Raw genomic sequence first — 20189 nt, forward strand, 5'->3', positions numbered from 1 at the left:
CTTGTCCCACCCTCCAAAATCCCCGAGATCCACAGCCCAAGCAGCACCCCTTCCCCACCATCTGGCAATGCTTGCTTGCGCCAGGCCCAGACCGACTCTGACAAACAAAAAAAACACCTCAATGTCCACAGTCAGGTCAAAGCTGCCCCACCACCATCCCTCCCAGGCCTCATGCCCTTCGCCTCCCATAAACACTCGGGAATTTACGGGCCAAACCACGCCCCAGCCCCAGCCCCACCCGAGGACTTTTGCTCCGACACCAAGGCTGTGTCTACCCCGCAAAAAACCTAGGATCTTCGAAGGTAAGCCCCACACACCACGTCAAGAGAGAACTAGGGCCGCGCCAGCACCACCACCACCACCACCATCGTGGCCCAGAAAAGTCCCGCGCCACCCTCAAAAAAGAAAACCGGGGCTCAGGTCAGTCCTGGGGCCCCTGCCCAACCCAGGAGGCAAGGCCCAAGGCGCGCCCCCAACCCTAGGACTCTCAGCCGAGCCTCACACACTCTGTGATTCTTCCTCTAATTCACTCCTCGAGCCGCGAGCTGCACCCCCTGCCCCAAAGAGAGAAGAATCTGGACGGCCACCCTGAGCCTTGCCAGCGACCCCAACCCCAGCCTCGCCGGCCTCTCCTCCCGCCGCCCTCACTCACCGCGCAGCGGAAGGGCCCCGGGCTCCTCCGAGCGCTCGACCCCGCGCTCGCGGCCCGCGCTGCCCAGAGGGCGAGGCCGGGTGCCCTGAGCCGCAGCCCTAGTGGCGCCAGGGCTCCGCCTCTGTTTTCTCAAAACACGGATGGGGGTGGGGGTGGGGGTCTCAAGTGAAGCCCACCCTCTTCTGACCTCTCCGCCTCAAGGGCTACACTACCCAGACGCCCTGGCGGGCGCGCCCGCACAGGGGCGTCTCCTGCGCAACCAGGGGTTCGGAAAATGTGCTTGGATTCCTTCCCTCCAGGCGTATCTTAGTGCTGCTGGTGGGCCCCAGTGGTCCTCCACCTGTTACACTCGGAGACTGAGGTCGGAAGAGGCAGAGCCGCCTCCCCGAGGTCAGCCATTTCACGGTGGACCCAGGGCCCACACTCTCGGCGCCCGAAGCCTCTTTTCCAAGAACACGGTTAGTGCCCCACACTTACCCGGCGTCTGGGAGCGGGGCCTGAGAAGCCAGCTGTGCTGCCGCCCTCTGCCACCCCGTTCCCGTTCCGAGGTTGGAGATTGGGGCCCTCTAAAGCGCATAGGGAGGGCGATCTACCCAGGCATGCCAAGTCAGCCTTCTCCGGGGTGTCGGGAGGGCGGAGTAATGGCCATAAGGGAGAGCCCGACTTCCCTGATGGTCCTTCCTGCCTTGTCTGTCACGGAATAGGCCCATTTCCTTCTCTTACCCTGGAGGCAATCTTGTTGATACTGGGTAAAGATAGCACCGGAGGTGTAACCTGTGTTCTCTGGAACCTCCCTCAGCAACCAACTGTAATTCACCCATGCCTCACACTTAGCAGTTAACTACAACCAACCCACAGAGAGCAGTTTAAATAAAAACAGAGGGTATCCACGCCTAAGCATCTGTGATAAAGGTGAGGGGCACAGGCTGCAGAGGCTACGGCAGCCGGGGGAAGGTTTGCCCAGGGAGCAGCTGTCTGACTGCCGGTGGCAAGAAGGCAGGAAATCCATGGTCCTGGTCGGAGCCTAGGCCCCGGCCACAAAATGGGGGTTTGTAAGGGCCAAATGTCTTCCGAGAGTATGACTTTCTGTATGTAGAACTGAGGATGCCGACTCTCTCCACTTGTTTTGGCCAGTCTTGTGTTTTGTGTTTGAGAGAATTTTCAGTAGTTTTAATAACTGGGAGTTCCCACTTGAGAGCTTTGGTTTGCCTGCTTCTCTGAGAACTCTCACCCGATGCTATTTCCCAGTCCCACCTTTCTTTTGTCTCCTCCATTTGTCCACACTAATAATCAATCTAGAAGTCAGAATTTTGGTGAGTTTATTATACAGCCAGTGTGAGGACTATAGCCTGGGAGAAGTGACCTCCACCAGGGAGGAAGCACTCTGGAGAAGCAAGGTGTACAGCATGGTTATGTACCATTTTGGAACAAGGAATGCTCATGCGATATGACAGGAGTACCTTTTCTTTTCTCTTTACTACAGTCACGATGTTTTGCTATGCACAGCAGGTCAGTGGTCACAAGATGTACACAGCAGGTCAATTTGACCCGTTTCTGAGAAGAAATGCTTGTCTTTAAAGAATGCTGATGTTGGGAAAGGCGTACATCCCTATCTTTAAAGGCAGCATTCTTTGCTTTGGGATATTGTAAATGGTTAAAGCAGGTGTACAATGCATGTTTGACAGGCCATGTCAGGCTACTCTGGAAAAACAAGGTCAGGCCGAATTAGTTTTAAACCAAATGGCTTCCTCATATACCTCAATATATATTAACTTTCCTTATTGCTTTTCATTTGTTCCATCACTTTGCTCATGATTGCCCCTCCCTCCTTCCCTGCCCACACGTATCATCTGAAATGTCCTTCCCTTGACTCTTCTAACGCTGCCCATCCTTTAAGATCTGTCTCACAATTCTGCCTAGATGAACTGAATATAGTCAAGAATCTGTCCTTTCACCTGGCTCAGGGCTTTGTTTTGAACGTCAATTATGAGGCTGTGTATTCTCTGATGAACGATGAGATATGCTGACATATCTCCCTAAAGTCACATTGTTATAATTTTGCTGATCTATTTTAGTTCTATATATTTTATCATTTGTCAACGAATAAGAGGCATAAACTAGAAGGGAAGCAAAACGTTTATTTGGGTTCTCAAGAATTGCAATTCAGGGAGCACAGGTTCAAGTAGAAACCCAAATAGTGTCCTGCTGGGGAGTAAAAGTCAGGGGCTTTTAAAGGCACAGAAAGAAGGTTGTATTACAGAGATTTTTAATTGGAGTTGGAGGCAGAGAGCTAGCCTTGGCTAAACATTGGTTGACTATTGATTCTACCTTTGGAAAGTCCACAATTGTCAGTCTTTGTGATCAAGATACCTGTTCTCCTGCTGACTTCACAAACAGTTGCTTGTAAAATGATTGCCATTTTGGCCCAGTCCAAAGGTTTGACCCAGTCCAAGTTTCAAGCAAGGCAGTTTCTCTGGAAAGGCAGCTCCAACTCCATTTAAAAAGGCTCCACTATAGTCAATTTTGACTCTCTATGGTTACAAAAATTCTTGATACTTTTACTGTTATCGGTGTGCCTGCCTCTAGCAGCACCCCTAGTGTCGCTAAATATCTGATTTTCTGCTCATAATCTATTTTGGAACTTAGATGACAAGCAACCAAGTTTGTTAGAATTATTTGTAAAGTAAATACATATAAATTCCAAGTAATCTATGTTAAAGGATAGATTTCAATAAAAGCTAAAATGATGCCTCTTTTACACATGTAAAATGAGCACGTGTTAAAGATTTTATTTAACTCATGATTAATGAGGAAACCAGTAAGATGTTACTACAAGTTCAAGGGAGAATCCAGAGGACACATTAATAGGTCAGAAATTTTTTAATTAATTTGCAAAGGGACACAACACTGCAGGATGGAATTGTCCCTCTACCTGGACAGAATTCATTTACTAGATGGGATGCTGTCCCATTCATGAATCATTGAATAAAGCCAATTAGATCTTTAAATTTACTCAGTTGAATTTTTGTTCATTAACAGATTTGGTGGCAGCAGCATGGTCGAAGGAGGCTTCCAGAAGCTTTGAGGACAAGAAGCACAGGCATGGTGCCCATGAACCCTTTGAGTTCTCTGTCTTTCTCACTGTTTCTGAGGGCCGTTGGTATGTACCTTTTGGTTCTGAGCTGCACTTTCTTTGCATCAAGCTCCCAATCGAATTGGCTTTCCTGTACAGGGCAGGTCAGTTTGACCTAGTAGACAGTTCTGCCTGGAGCCAAGCCCTAGCCTTTCAGACTGCAATTCTCAGGCTTTTGCCAAAGTTCCACAGGAATTGTTGGGGGTTACCAGCCGAAGTCAGACTAGATCTGACTTAAAAACTGGACTGGGTCCTATTTGAGCTGTACTGGGTCCAATTTAAGAACTGGACTGGGTCCAGGATTGGATTAGGTCTGATTTAGGCTGATTGGATCCAGTGGGAGGCCTTAGGTAAATAAAATTTTGTTTAAATGGGATTCTTGGATGTGCAACTATGACGTACAACTATCTAACTGGGGCTTTGGGGGAAAAAAAAAAGGAGGAGGACTGGCAATAGATGTTAGCTCAGAGCCGGTCTTCCTCAGCAAAAAGAGGAGGGTTAGCATGGATGTTAGCTCAGGGCTGATCTTCCTCACAAATAAAATAAAATAAAATAAAATAAATGGGATTCTTTATATCCAAAGAGTTCAGCATGCCATCTTCTTATGAAGCATCTGCCTGCTTACTTTATCTATGAGAACTGTACACCTGGAAGTTGCAGGTATCTAGCAATATAGAAAATTTTACTAAAAAAAACTAAAATCACAGTGGCCATTATGGGGAACTTCCAGTTAGATAAGATCATTCATTTATGAAGTGCATTTGAGAGCAAGGCATCCCAAGTTGAACAAACAGAATGAGATGCCTATTTTAATTGGTATGCAGAAGGCTTCCCAAGGGCTTCAAGATTCCAAAGTAGCTTCATTAAAAGACTCATTATAGGAGGCCAGTCCGGTGTTGTATTAGGTTTGATGGATTTGATCAGAGATGTAAAAGAAACTTTCCAACCCAAACAAATGGACTGAATGTATACTTTTTTATATAGGGAAGGGTAAAGCAAAGTTAGTAAAATAGATATGGAGAATACAGGAAGTAGCTATATTCAAAGAAACATTAGACCGAGTACTTATAGTGTCCAAATAGGTCAATAAAAAGAGGAAATAACATCAGATTGATCAAAAAGAGAAACATTAGATTGACCAAAGGGAAACAATATTAGATCAATCGAAAAGAGAAACATCAGACCAACTGAAGGGAAATAACATCAGGTAGACCGAAAAGAGAAATATTAGATCGACCGAGAGAAATATCAGATTGGGTACTTACAATATTTACACCCTTACACCGGGGAGAGTTCCTTCAATTGACACAGTCAGGCGGGAGTGCCGATGGAAAGAGGTCCTGGGCAAGGCGTCCCCGCAACAGGTGAGACTCTCACCAGGCACCAGGTTTCAGCAGCCTGTATAGCATGAGTAATCTCCAGAGTTAGTTTTTGTAGAGTAAGCATTTGGTGTTCTCATGTACAAATGGTTATCAGTTGTCTATGTGCATTGAGCCCCTTGGCTATCGTCCCAGCCTAGCATTTGTGTACGTGCATTGAGCCCCTTGGCTATTGTCCCAGCCCGGCATAGATGGCCAGTCCATCCCGGGCTACGACGCCCAACGAGTCTTGTAATTTTACAAATTGTAACTATTTCTGTGGAAGAAGGGCCAGTCCCTGGGAGAAGGGCCAGTTCCCACCACACAGAAAGCCGCTTTATATTTCTTTGTGTGCTGGTGGCTGTAGGTCCATGGAACGGCCAAACATGGCTGTACTCACGTCAAGACACCCGGTGGCATAGCAGTTAAGTTCGTGTGCTCCACTTCGGTGGCCCAGGGTTTGCCGGTTCAGATCCTGGGTGCAGACCTATGCACTGCTCCTCAAGCAATGCTGAGGTGGCGTCCTATATAGAAGAGCTGGAAAGACCTACACTAGGATACACAACTATGTACTGGGGCTTCCGGGTTGGGGGGGGGGGGAGCAGACTCATTACAAAAGGCTAATGAAAGAGTAAAGGGTACAAGAGGTACCTAAAAGATGATAGGACGGACGTGACTCCTACTGCTCCTCCCCATCCTTTTTTACCCCAGTGCTCACGTTTTAGTAATTCTCTGTTTGAACTGTCTTTCCACTCTGAAGAGACTATTAGACAGTTACCTTTTAAAATAGAACTACCAGAGGTTGCAGACGAACTTCCTCAGGTATCCTTCACCCCTTAGGGAGACATTCACCCCCGTCTTAGTCAAAGAGTGAACTAAGAGCTATGGTTAAATAATTTCCTAAACCTAGGGTGGAACCCCAAAAGTTTGTTGAAGAATTTAGTCATTATCAAGGCCTATGACCCTGGGCTGCTAGATCTTTACCGGGTTATACACATGTTGGTAGGCTCTGGGGAAGCCCAAAAATAGGTGAAGGAAACAAGATGGCAAAACCCTGAGGGTGATATTCGAGGCCCTTGACAGGAAAGGGCTTGCAAAATAGCACCTGAACTTTTGTAAGCCGTTCCTAGAGTCTTCCCTGCTCGTGCTGATTGGTCTATTATATAAAAATGAAAAAAAAAAAAAAAAAGATGAATCTGTGGCAGATTTTAAAGGCCGCTTGAAAGCCCTCTTTCTATAGCATTGAGGTTCCATATGATAAATAAGGCACCTAGCCTGCTCTAGCTGCCCTTGTTGTAAATGGGTCATCTCCTGAGATTAGTGGATTGATAAAAAGGCAGAAAATAAGATGAGACACCACCAGCCTGACTGAACTCATGACTATAGCTGAGCATTTTGAAAGGATCCTGGAGGAAGATCACAAACAAGCTAACAGCTTTATTGCCACAACAGCTCCAAGGCCAGAGACCCAAAATAACCCCTGGGCCTCCCACATTACACTCACTTAGGGTTCCATCATCAAAAAATGTTGGTCCAAAGATCAATGTCTCAGCTTTAATCAACTAGGACACTGGAAAAGAGATTGTCCTCAAAGGTCCTGTGCAAATACTTCTTGAATGTCCTCATGTCTACCTCCGAAGGAGGGTCCCAGTATGGCCCCTCCCACAGTTGGCAGGATTCCAAGGGGCTCCTCAGTAAACTTTAACAGTAATTCCCTTACACAGCCAAGGGGAAACCAAAATTAAAATTAATATTGGATATTAATTTTGATACTGGATACTGGAGCTGCACTTTCTACTTTAAACCCCACCCTCATAGGACAACAAATCACTTGGAGTAAAAAGGAAGTTTCCATAGTGGCGGTATCTAATAAAGTTTAGAGAGAATTTTTATTTCAACCAGTACAAATGAGTCTGGGACCTTTTACTGAAAAACATTCCTCTTTGCTCTGTGATACAGCTCCAGTCAATCTATTAAGCAGAGATCTCCTTTCTAAGTTAAAAGGGCTAGGGCCGGCCCCGTGGCTTAGTGGTTAAGTGTGCACGCTCTGCTGCTGGCGGCCCGGGTTTGGATCCCAGGCGTGCACTGAGGCACTGCTTCTCCGGCCATGCTGAGGCCGCGTCCCACATACAGCAACTGGAGGGATGTGCAGCTATGACATGCAACTGTCTACTGGGGCTTTGGGGGGAAAAACATAAATAAATAAAATCTTTAAAAAAATAAAAAATAAAAAAAAAAAGGGCTAATACATTTTGCCTCCGGTGGAGACCTCACCTTAGAATGTCCTGACCAACCTGAACCTGACCTTTTATGTTTCTTACAGTCCATCCTTGAACAGAAGAGGAGGAATTTCAACAAAAGTCCCCTAATTTAACCCCTGAAAATCTGCAGGCTACTTCTAGTGCTGACATTGGAAGATAAAAAGTGCAGAACCTATAAAGATTCAAATAGATATAACTAAACCTCTCCCTAAATTACCTCAATATCCATTAAAGCCTGAGGCCATATGAGGCTTCACACCCCTAGTAGAAAACCTGAGCACCCAGGGGCTGATCATGCCCTGTACTAGCCCCTGCAATATGCCAATCCTCGCCAGCTCAGAAATCTAGTGGATGAGGCTGGCAATTCGTCCAGGACTAAAGAGCTATTAACAAGATAGTTATCCCCCATTTCCTAGTTGTTCTCAACCTGAAAACCCTTTTGTCACAAGTTCCACCTGATTCAAAATGGTTTAATGTTATAAACCTTTGTACAGCCTTTTTCAGCATTCCTGTTGTCAACACAAATAGATGAGAGAGATTTAATGAGCTAATGTGAGGACCAGCCCAGAAGCACTCTCTTCCCTAGAGAAGAAAGCACACTGGAGAAGTGTGGTTTACAGCATGGTTATATACTGTTCCAGAACAAAGAACATACATCAAGCATGACAGGAATACATTTTTTTTCCAAAGTCACAAGGAGATGTTTTGCTGCAGTTTAGCACATATACAGCAGGCAACTCGACCTTGGTTCTCTGGGAAGAAAAGCTTATTTTCAAAGAAATACTGGTATTGGTGTTAGAGAAAGGGAGACATTCACCCGTATCTTTAAAGAGTGCATTCTTTGCTTTGGGAAAATGTGAGAAACAGATATTCAATGCATGTTTGGTGGCCCATAAGTCAGGCTGCTCTGGGAAAAACAAGTTTTAGGCTGAATCAGATTTAAACCATATACTTCAATATGTGAAAACTGATTATTATTCTTATTATTTTCATCACTGTAGACCCCAAAGCTAATGTCTGTTTGCCTTTACTTGGAACAATCAACAATATACCTGGACAGTCATGCCTCCAGTGTTCACTGAGGCCCTTTCTTAATTCTCCCAAGTGCTCCTCCAAGATTTAAATGCCCTCCAGTTCCTTGGGAAATGGACCCTTTTACAACATGTAGATGACTTCTCGCTGTGCTCAGTTACCAAAGAGGCATCCATAAAGGATTTCATTTATTTGCTGCAACAGTTAACTGGAAAGGACACAAAGTCTCTAAGGAAAAAATACAGTTATATCTAGACACTGTTCATTACCTAGGTCATAATTTAAGTACTGAAGGAATTCACTTGTCTCTAAAATGAATTAAGTTAATCGGGGCTGGCTGAGTGGCGTAGCAGTTAAGTTTGCGCATTCTGCTTCAGTGGCCCAGGATTTGCAGGTTCAAATCCCGGGCAGGGGCTGATGCACCGCTCATCAAGCCATGCTGTGGGGCATCACACATACAAAATAGAGGATGGGCACAGATGTTAGCTCAGAGCCAATCTTCCTCAGTAAAAACAGGAGGATTGGCAACAGATGTTAGCTCAGGGCCTATCTTCCTCACCAAAAAACAAAAAAGAAGAAGCTAATTGAGGAATTTCCTGGACCCACAACTAAGTGACAGCTTCCTGGATCTCTAGGCTTGGCTGGTTGTTGTAGACTATGAGTTCCTAACTTTTCTCCATTAGCTTCCCCACTCTATGAACTTACTAAGATTTCAATCCCTGAACCCCTTTCTTGGGAAGATAAACATGAACAGGCTTTTATAAGACTAAAACAAGCTCTGTAAGAACTGCCTGCCTCAAGACTACCTAAATAGGCAAAAGCTTTTACTTTATTTTTGTGTGAAAGGGATAATCAGGCCCTGAGAATGCTCACAGCAGGAACATGGCAATAAACATAGACCTGTTGCCTAGTATAGCATACAACTTGATTAAGTTGCTTCTGCCTATCCTAGCTGTCTTAAAGCTATAGCCACAGCTGAAAAGTTAGTGGAAGCCTCAGCAGATTTGGCCTTAGGAAATTCCACTTATTTGCAAACTCCACACACTGTGCAAATTCTTCTTAATTCTGAATTGACTCAAATGATTAAAAAAAAAAAAAAACCTCTCAGCAAACTAAGACTAGAAGGGAAATTCCCCAACTTGGTAAGGAACATCTACAAAAAACCTACAGCTAGGGTCGGCCTGGTGGCGCAAGTGGTTAAGTGTGCGCACTCCACTGTGGTGGCCCAGGGCTTGCTGGTTCGGATCCCGGGCGCACACCGATGCACCGCTTATCAGGCCATGCTGTGGTGGTGTCCCATGTAAAGTGGAGGAAAATGGGCATGGATGTTAACCCAGGGCCAGTCTTCCTCAGCAAAAAAGAGGAGGATTGGCAGATGTTAGCTCAGGGCCAATCTTCCTCACAAAAAAAAAAAAAAACCTACAGCTAACATCATACTTAATAGTGAGAAACTAGATGCTTTCCTGCTAAGATCAGGAACAAGACAAAGATGTCCCCTCTTACCACTGTTTTTCAATGTCATACTGGAAATAAAACAAAAAACAAAAACATCATACTGGAAGTCCTAGCTAATGCAATAAAACCCAAAAAAGGAAAAAAATATACAGATTGGGAAGGAAACGATAATTGTCTGTTTGCACATGACATGATAGTTTATGTAGAAAATCCTAAAGAATCAAGAACAACCAAAAAAAAAACTGGAACAAATAAGTGATTATGAAAAGGATGCAGGATGCAAGATTAGTATGCAAAAGTCATTGACTTTCTTATATACCAGCAATGAACAATTGGAATTTGAAATTTATAGCATAATTTAAAAATACAATACTATTTACGTTAGCACCAAAAAAAATAAAATTCTTAGATAGAAATCTAACAAAATATGTACCATATCTATATGAGGGAAACTATAAAACTCTGATGAAAGATATCAAAGTGATACAGGCCTAAAGCAAGGTTGACATCAGGGAAACCATGTTGTGACTTAGAATAACCTCTGACTAACTTTGTTCTGTATATGTTTTGCCTTGCACATAGCCTAGGAGATAAACAGCTACCCTCTGGGAAACAATCCTGGCTGACACATGTACCTCCCTAAAGCTTGATAAATTAAAACTTAGTTATATGAATTTCTCTCCAGGAACAGGCTGACCACAGGCTGGAAACACATCTACAAAATATTCATCATCACTGACAGAAGAAAAGAACAGTGAGAGACCCTGGAGTCCCTCACACCTGAAGGCCGACATTTGTAAACCCCCTCCTTACTGTCCATTTTCCCTGTATAACTACCTCAAGATTCTGTAACTCTTGAAGATGTGTTTTTTGAAACATTAGTCACCCGTTTTCTGATTATGCCAGCTAATCAAATTAAAGTTTCCTTTTACAATCCCTAAATCATGATTAATTGGCTCAGATCATGGTGAGCAGAGGAAGCCCATTGCTCAGGAACAAAAAGAGACTTACATAAACAGAGAGACATTCCATCAACAGGGACAGGAAGATTCAATATTGTCAAGATGTCCATTCTTCCTCACTTGATCTCTAAAGTCAATGCAATCCCAATCAAAATCCCAGAAAATTATTTTATGCATATTGACAAAGTGATTCTAAAGTTTATGTGGAAAGGAAAAGTCATGGAATAGCCAACTCAATATTGAAAGGGAAAAGCAAAGTTGGAGGACTGACATATTGACTTCAAGACTTTCTATAAAGCTACAGTAACCAAGACAGTGTGATATGGGCAAAATAATAGACAAATAGATCAATGGAACAGAATAGAGAGTCCAGAAACAGACTCACTCAAATAGAGTCAACTGATATTTGACAAAGGAGCAAAAACAATTCAGTAGAGAAAGGATAATCTTTTCAACCAATGGTGCTGGAAGAACTTGACATCTATAAGCACAAAAATGAATCTAGACACAGACCTTACACCTTTCACAAAAACTAACTCAAAATGGATGATAGAGTGACATCAGCATCATGGCAGAGTGAGTTTTCCCCATAGACTCTCCCCTCTAAGATACAATAAAAAGGACATTCTTATACCAACACAGGACACTCACACAACACAAAAGATATCAGAGAGACCCATGTAGCCTTACATCTGAAGGTGGAGGTACTGGAACCCCTGGAGGAAGTGGAAGGAGATAAGGAGATCTCCTCTCCTTCCTGAATAACAGGGACCCTGGGACCAGGTCCACGCAGCTCTGAGAGAGAGAGGGGAGGGAGGTGGCCTCTGTGGGAAAACCGTCACTCTCCAAGTTCTCTCACAGCCTGTGGGAAACTCCCGTATGGAGGGGATGGAATTGTTGCAAAGAGTGCTTTCATCAGGCTAGCACCCCAGGAGAGCAGACAGTGAGGGAAGCATGAGAAGCCCCCAGGATCAGGCAGGCAAAAGAAAGAGCCCCTCCCCCCAACGTGGCGCCCCAGCAAAACTGGTCTGCCAGAGCTCCTGGGCTTAGAATACACAGCTCTTGACCCCCACGCAGTGGCAGCAGGTGAAAGCTGTGACCAGGTATTTTCAGAATGAGGAAAAATAAGCCCATGCCCGCCGGCCCCGTGGCTTAGCGGTTAAGTGCGCGCGCTCTGCTGTTGGCGGCCCAGGTTCGGATCCCTGGCGAGCACCGACACACCGCTTCTCCGGCCATGCTGAGGCCGCGTCCCACATACAGCAACTAGAAGGATGTGCAACTACGACATACAACTATCTACTGGGGCTTTGGGGGAAAAATAAATAAATAAAATCTTTAAAAAAAGAAAAAAAAAAAGAAGCCCATGCCCTCAAGCAGTATGCAAAAGTATATTAAATCTCCAGACCAGAAAGAAAACGATAAACAACCAGAAATCAATAGTGAAGGAACAGAAATTTATAACCTAAACAATAGAGAATTCAAAATAGCTGTCATTAAAAAGCCCAACGAATCACAGAAAACAAAGATAGACAATTCAATGAAATCAGGAACTTCTTCACAAAAGAGATTGAAACTGTAAAGAAAAACCAAAAAGAAATGTTGGAGATGAAAAACACAATGGAGGAGATAAAGAAAAATCTGGAATCTTTAAAGAACAGAGCTGACAATATGGAGGAAAGAATTAGCGTTATTAAGGATAGGAATGCAGAAATGCTCCAGATGACGGAGGAAAAAGAATTAAGACTAAAAAGAAATGAAGAAATTCTCCGAGAAATATCCAACTCAATTAGGAAATGCAATATGAGGATTATAGGTATTCCAGAGGGAGAAGAGAGGGAAAAAGGAGCAGAGAGCTTGTTCAAAGAAATAATAGCTGAGAACTTCCCAAACCTGGGGAAGGAGCTGGAAATACAAGTGAATGAAATCAATAGATCTCCTAAATATATCAATGTAAAGAGACACTCTTTGAGGCATATAGTAGTAAAGTTGGCCAAAGTCAATGACAAAAAATATTAAGGACAGCAAGACCAAAAAAATAACATACAAAGGAATTCCTATCAGGCTCACAGCCGATTTCTTGGCAGAAACTTTACAGGCTAGGAGAGAGTGGAATGATATACTCAAAATTCTGAAACAAAAACTTTCAGCTAAGAGTACTCTATCCAGAGAAAATATCCTTCAGATATGATGGAGAAATAATAACTAGCCCAGATAAACAAAAGCTAAGGGAGTTCATTGCAACAAGATGCCCCCAACAAGAAATGCTCAAGAAGGCCCTCATGCCTGAAAAAAAAAAAATGAGAGAAAGGGGATACAAAGCTTTGAGCAAGGAAAGAAATAGGTAGACAAAATCAGAAAAATTGCAGCTATCAGAATAGGTTAGCAAACAATTATAACATCAAAGATTAAGGGAAGGAAAACACCAAAAATAAATATAACCTCATCACTTTAAACACAAACTCACAACACAAGATAGAATAAGTTGTGACAATAATAACTTAGAAGGGAAAAAGGTAAGGGATGGAATTGACTTAGTCAAAGGAAGTAAGAGTTCATCAGAAAACAGAGTACCTCAAATATGAGATTTTTTATATAAACCTCATGGTAACCACTAAAAAAATAAATAAAACAGAGACACATACCATAAATAAAGAGAAAGCTAAGAAAACCATCATACAGAACTACCAAACTGAATTGGTAGTCCAAAACACCTGGGATGAGAAACAGAGAAAATACAAAAGAACTGGAAAATGAGCAATAAAATAGCAACATTAACCTGTCATATATCAACAACCACTCTAAATGTAAATGGATGGAATTCTCCAATCAAAGACACAGAGTGGCAGGATGGATTAAAAAACAAGATGCAACAATATGCTGCCTGCAGGAAACACATCTCAGCTAAAGACAAACACAGGCTCAGAGTGAAAGGATGGAAGAAAATACTCCAAACTAATGACAAACAAAAGAAAGCAGGTGTTGCCATACTGATATCAGACAAAGTAGACTTCAGGATAAAACAGGTAATGAGAGACAAATAGAGGCAATATATAGTGAAAAAAGGACACTCCACCAAGAAGACATATCACTCATATATGCACCCAACACAGGAGCACCAAAGTACATAAAGCAATTTTAACAAACCTAAAAGGAGACATTAACAACAACACAATAATAGTAGGGGATCTTAACACCTCACTTACATCAATGGATAGATCATCCAGACAGAAAGTCAGTAAGGAAACAGTGGATTTAAATGAAAAACTAGATGAGATGGACTTAATAGATATATATATAGACAGCACTCCATTCAAGCACAGCAGATTACACATTCTTCTCAAGCACGCATGGAACATTCTCAAGGATAGACCATATGTTGGGAAACAAGGCAAGCCTCTATAAATTTAAAAAGATTGAAATCATAATAAGTGTCTTTTCCAACCATAATGCTATGAAACTGGAAATCAACTACAAGAAAAAAACTGGGAAAGTTGCAAAGATGTGGAGACTAAACAATATGCTGCTGAAGAACCAATGGATCATTGAAGAAATTAAAGGAGAAATCAAGAAATATCTGGAGACAGGTGAAAATGAAAATCCACCCTACCAACTCATATAGGATGCAGCAAAGGCGGTCCTGAGAGGGAAACTCATAGCAATACAGGCTCACCTTAACAAACAAGAAAAATCCCAACTAAGCAACCTTAAGCTACACCTAACAGAATTAGAAAAAGAAGAACAAAGAAAGCCCAGAGCCAGCAGAAGGAGGGAAATAATAAAAATTAGAGCAGAAATAAATGAAATTGAAACCAAAAAACAGTAGAAAGGATCAGTGAAACAAAAAGCTGGTTCTTTGAGAAGATAAAAAATTTGAAAAACCTTTAGCCAGACTCACCAAAAAAAAAACAGAGAAGGCTCAAATAAAAATGAGAAATGAAAGAGGAGAAATTACAATGGACACCACAAAATACAAAGGATTATAAGAGAATACTATGAAAAACTATATGCCAACAAATTGGACAATCTAGAAGAAATGGATAAATTCTTAGACTCATACAACCTTCCAAAACTGAATCAAGAAGAAATAGAGAACATGAATAGACCAACCACAAGTGAAAAGATTGAAATAGTAATCAAAAACCTCCCAAAAAATAAAAGCCCAGGACCAGATGGCTTCTCTGGAGAATTTTACCAAACATTCAAAGAAGAATTAATACCTGTTATTCTCAAACTACTCCAAAAAATAGAGGAAGATGGAACACTTCCTAATACATTCTATGAGGCCAACATCGCCCTGATACCAAAGCCAGACAAGGACAATACAAAGAAGGGAAATTACAGGCCAATATCGCTGATGAACATAGATGCAAAAATCCTCAACAAAATATTGGCAAACAGAATACAGCAATATGTTAGAAAGATCACACACCATGATCAAGTGAGATTTATATCAGGGACACAACGATGGTTCAACATCCCCAAATCAATCAATGTGATACACCACATTAACAAAATGAGGAATAAAAATCACATGATCATGTCAATAGATGCAGAGAAAGCATTTGACAAGATCCAAAATCCATTTGTGATAAAAACTCTCAACGAAATGGGTATAGAAGGAAAATACCTCAACATGATAAAGGCCATATATGACAAACTCACAGCCAACATCATACTCAACGGAGAAAAACTGAATGCCATCCCTCTGAGAACAGGAACGAGAAAAGGATTCCCACTCTCACCACTCTTATTCAGCATAGTACTGGAAGTTCTGGCCAGAGCAATTAGGCAAGAAAAAGGAATAAAAGGTATCCAAATAGGCAACAAAGAAGTGAAACTCTTGCTCTTTGCAGATGACATGATTTTATATATGGAAAACCCTAAAGAATCCATTGGAAAATCATTAGAAATAATCAACAAAACTACAGCAAAGTTACAGGATACAAAATCAACTTAAAAAAATCCGTTGCATTTCTGCACTCTATTAACCAACTAACAGAAAGAGAACTCAAGAAGACAATCCCATTTACAATTGCAACAAAAAGAATAAACTATCTAGGAATAAATTTAACCAAGGAGGTGAAAGACCTATACACTGAAAACTATAAGACATTATTGAAAGAAATCAATGACAACATAAAGAAATGGAAAGACATCCCATGCACATGGATCAGAAGAATAAACATAGTTAAAATGTCCATACTACCTAAAGCAATCTACAGATTCAGTGCAATCCCAATCAGAATCCCCAGGACAGTTTTCACGGAAATAGAACAAAGAATACTAAAATTCATATAGGGCAACAAAAGACCACGAATAGCTAGAGCAAACCTGAGAAAAAAGAACAAAGCTGGAGGCATCACAATCCCTGACTTCAAAGCATACTAAAAAGTGATAGTAATCAAAACAGCATGATACTGGTACAAAAACAGACACACAGATCAACGGAACAGAATTGAAAGCCCAGAAATAAAACCTCCCATCTATGGGCTGTTACTCTTTAACAAAGGAGCTAAGAATATACACTGGAGAAAGGAAAGTCTCTTCAATAAATGGTGCTGGGAAAACTGGACAGCCACATGCAAAAGAATGCAAGTAGACTATTTTCTTTTGCTGTACACAAAAATTAACTCAAAATGGATCAAAGACTTGAAGGTAAGACCTGAAACTATAAAACTCCGGGAAGAAAATATAGGCAGTACACTCTTTGACATTGGTCATAGAGGGATCTTTTCAAATTCCATGTCTACACGACCAAGGAAAACAAAAGAAAAAATAAACAGGTGGGACTTCATCAGACCAAAGAGCTTCTGCAAGGCAAACAAAACCAGGATCAAAATGAAAAGACAACCCACCAGCTGGGAGAAAGTATTTGCAAATCATAGATCCAACAAGGGGTTAATCTCCATAATATACAAAGAACTCACACAACTGAACAACAATAAACCAAACAACCTGATCAAAAAATGGGCAGAGGATATGAGCAAACATTTTTCCAAGGAAGGTATACGGATGGCCAATAGGCACATGAAAAGATGTCCAACATCACTAATCATCAGGGAAATGCAAATCAAAACTACACTAAAATATCACCTTACACCCATTAGAATGGCTATAATCACCAAGACAAAAAGTAACAAATGCTGGAGAGGTTGTGGAGAAACGGCAACCCTAATCCACTGCTGGTGGGAGTGCAAACTGGTGCAGCCTCTATGGAAAACAGTATGGAGATTCCTCAAAAAATTAAAAATAGAAATACCTTATGATCCAGCTATCCCACTTCTGGGTATTTATCCAAAGGTCCTGAAATCAACAATCCAAAGAGGCTTAAGCACCCCCATGTTCATGGCAGCATTATTCACTATAGCCAAGATACGGAAGCAACCCAAGTGTCCCCCAACTGATGATTAGATCCAGAAGATGTGGTATATATATACCATAGAATACTACTCAGCCATAAAAAAAAGACAAAATCAGTCCATTTGCAGCAACATGCATGGACCTGGAGGGTTATGTTAAGTGAAATAAGTCAGACAGAGAAAGATAAACACCACATGATTTCACTCATACGTGGAAGATTAACACACTGACAGAACAGTTTGGTGGCTACCAGGGGGAAGGGGGGGGTGGGCTCAAGGGGTGAAGGAAGGTATTTATATGGTGACTGACAAACAATAATGTACAACTAAAAGTTCACAATGTTATAAACTATCATGACATCAATAAAAAAATTACTAAGATCACAAAAAAATAAAAATAAAGTGTATTAACTTAAAAAAAAATTTTCCCAGCAGAGGATCAGAGGATGGGCAAACAAAGCTTGGGCAAAACAGCAGGGAAGCACACGGTTCAACAACAACAAAAAAAGCTTATTATCAAAAAAACTTTTTTTCAATCAAATGTTACATTAACTCCAGTTGGCCACTAAGAAGTGTGTGTGTTTGTGTGCGCACGCGCTGAGGGGTAGGGTGCTGGACGATCTTCTGTAAGAGGGGAGAGAGGTTGAGCCAGACGCTAGCAGGGTTGAATCCTGACTAGCGCTCACTCTGTGACCCAGCACATCTGAGACAGCGGGCGCCAAGAGGCCGCCCCAGCCGGCTCGGAGCGGCCCGGTCCCTGAGGTCCCTCCTCGGCCGACGGTTCTCGGCTCAGGGAATCCGCGGGGCTGGGAGCGAGGGAGCGTGAGCCCCAGCCCTCGGGAAGGTTACGACGCCGCAGAAGGGGGTGGGGTGGAAACGTGTGGGGAAAAGAACCTGGGGATAGTGGCGCGAGCGGGAGCACACGGCCGGAAGGAGGGCGGGCCGGCTCAGAGCCTCGTCGGTACCAGCGTCCGGAGCGGGCCGCCCCCTCCTTGTGCCCCCGCCGTCTCCGAGCTCGGACGCCCCGCTCGGCCGGCCCAGCGCGCCCCCCGTGGCCTCAGGCTCCGGGCTCCGGGCGCTGGGCCGCAGGGAGGCCTCGAGGCGCGTCTCCACTGCGCTTCTCCGGGCTGGGGGCAGGAGCCGCCCGGGCACAGATCGCCGCTGCCCTCGGAACCTTCTGGTAAAGAGGCGCCACCCGCATGTTTGACCGGGCCCAGTTGAGGCCTTGGAGACAGAGGGTCCTGGAGTGCCGTTCTGAGCCGGATCCCCGGGGGCTCCGCCAGAGCCCTAAAGTGTATTAACTTAAAAAAAAAATTAGGGGGTCTGCCCCTGAGACACCCTAAGCTCTCCGGGGACTGTGAGCAGGAGCCGCGGACATGCCCCCTCTGCGGGCTCCGGGTTCCCGCCTGGGCTCTAACTGACCAGAGTTGAAATCCAAGCTGGAGGCGAGAAAAGTGACTTGGACACCTGAGTCCCCATCTCTAGGTATTGATCCCCTTTACTGAATCTTTGTACAACCCGCGTGGAACTTTGCAGTCCTGCCTCAGAAACGCAGCTAGGAGTCCTGGAGAGGGTGTGACCACAGGACATTGACGGGGCACAGCGCCTCCTTGTGGTCACTGTGTGGTGGGTTCAGTGATGATGGTAGAACCTCAAACGCTGGTGAATCACAGAGAGGCGCTGGCGTGTAAAGAGTGTATGAGCAAATTAGAGCAATGGAATATTGTTTCCAGACTGGGAAACGTTATAAAATAGGTAATACCCAGTGTTGCCAGGAGTACACGGAAACTGGTGCCATCAGAAGCTGCCAGAGGGCAAAGGAAAAATGGCATGCTTTGCCCTGGGGACCTTTTGGAATAAGGAATCAAAAGGCTTTCTTAAAAGTGCGTCCACTTTAATCTAGCTCTTCCTCTTTTATGAATTTATCCTTTGGATTCTGACAAATAGAAAAAGGCGCAGTAAGTTCAAATATTACACAGAAGCATTGGGTATTGTAGGGGAGAAAGATAAACCCTCTACCCTCTCTAGGTCCTTCTGGCTGGCCTAAGAATTAAATTGACATGAGACAAACAGGAGAAAATCAAACTAAGCCTTATAACATGTATGTATGGGTGATACCCAGGAAAACTGGGTAACTCCACCAGAATGGCTGAAGCTGCCAGCTTAAATACCATTTTCAACTAAAGACAGATGAGGATGTTGGGGGTAGTGGTTTGAGGCTTCAAAGGGGAGGAAGGCAATTCACATGCAAATGGAAAAGCAGATGTTCAGTAAACAGAACTTTGATAAGGATGGGCTTAGCAGGGACCCTCACAGCCTACTGATACCCAGAGTTATCTATGGTGATGGCCTATCCTAATGACAGGCTTTTTATCTTAAATTTCTTTTAGGCAGTTAAGGGGGAGGGCAAAGTTTCTTTCAGAGTCTTTTGTTCTTAAAAATAAGCAAGTCAAAGAGATACATTTTGGGGTGGCCCATTCTGATCCCCCACAGTATCATAGCAAAATTAAGAAAAATATGCAATTGTTTAAACACATTAACAAGATCCATATTACTATGCAAATACTAAAAGTGATACTGTGACTATTTTGTCATTGAAGTGACTACAAAATATTGCCAAATTAACTGGAAAGAGGATGTAAAACAATACGTACACTCTGTGTCGCAGGCCGGGTTCTTCAAGAGCAGACAATGGGGAGCCTGTGGAGTAGGGGAATCTATGAGGGATAAACACCTAGGCAAGAGGCAAGCAGAAGCAGGCTCCGGCAGCGGGAGGCGTGAGACCATGACGCAGCCTCAGCAAAACTTCAGCCTGCTGACAGGGACCCAGAACAAGCATGACCCTTCAGAGTTGGCCGGCTCAACATGAGGTGGCCAGATCTTTATAGCCACACCTCTCTCAGGCACGGGCAGGGGCTGCCAGGGACGGACTTGACTCAGGAGGCATGTCTCTGCAGCCAGGGGCTGTCTGCTGAAC

At 43.4% G+C, this 20189-nt stretch overlaps 2 long non-coding RNA genes across 8 annotated transcripts in view; one reads left to right on the forward strand and one right to left on the reverse strand.

Moving 5' to 3' along the window:
- LOC147917178 (uncharacterized) overlaps positions 1-1314 on the reverse strand; it is a 210276-nt gene extending 208962 nt beyond the window's left edge. For all 7 annotated transcript variants that reach the window (XR_015551877.1, XR_015551878.1, XR_015551882.1 and 4 more), the window contains exon 1: positions 1130-1314. This is a non-coding gene — a long non-coding RNA (uncharacterized LOC147917178). The remainder of the gene's footprint in view (positions 1-1129) is intronic.
- LOC147917179 (uncharacterized) lies at positions 988-11213 on the forward strand. Its single transcript, XR_015551884.1, has 3 exons — positions 988-1110; positions 3692-3812; positions 10577-11213. It is a non-coding gene; the product is annotated as an uncharacterized LOC147917179 (long non-coding RNA).
- The last annotated feature ends 8976 nt before the right edge of the window (positions 11214-20189 follow it).

This window comes from Ceratotherium simum, chromosome 4, assembly GCF_057802395.1.
Source record: "Ceratotherium simum simum isolate JZ-2026a chromosome 4, ASM5780239v1, whole genome shotgun sequence".
Lineage (NCBI taxonomy): Eukaryota > Metazoa > Chordata > Mammalia > Perissodactyla > Rhinocerotidae > Ceratotherium > Ceratotherium simum.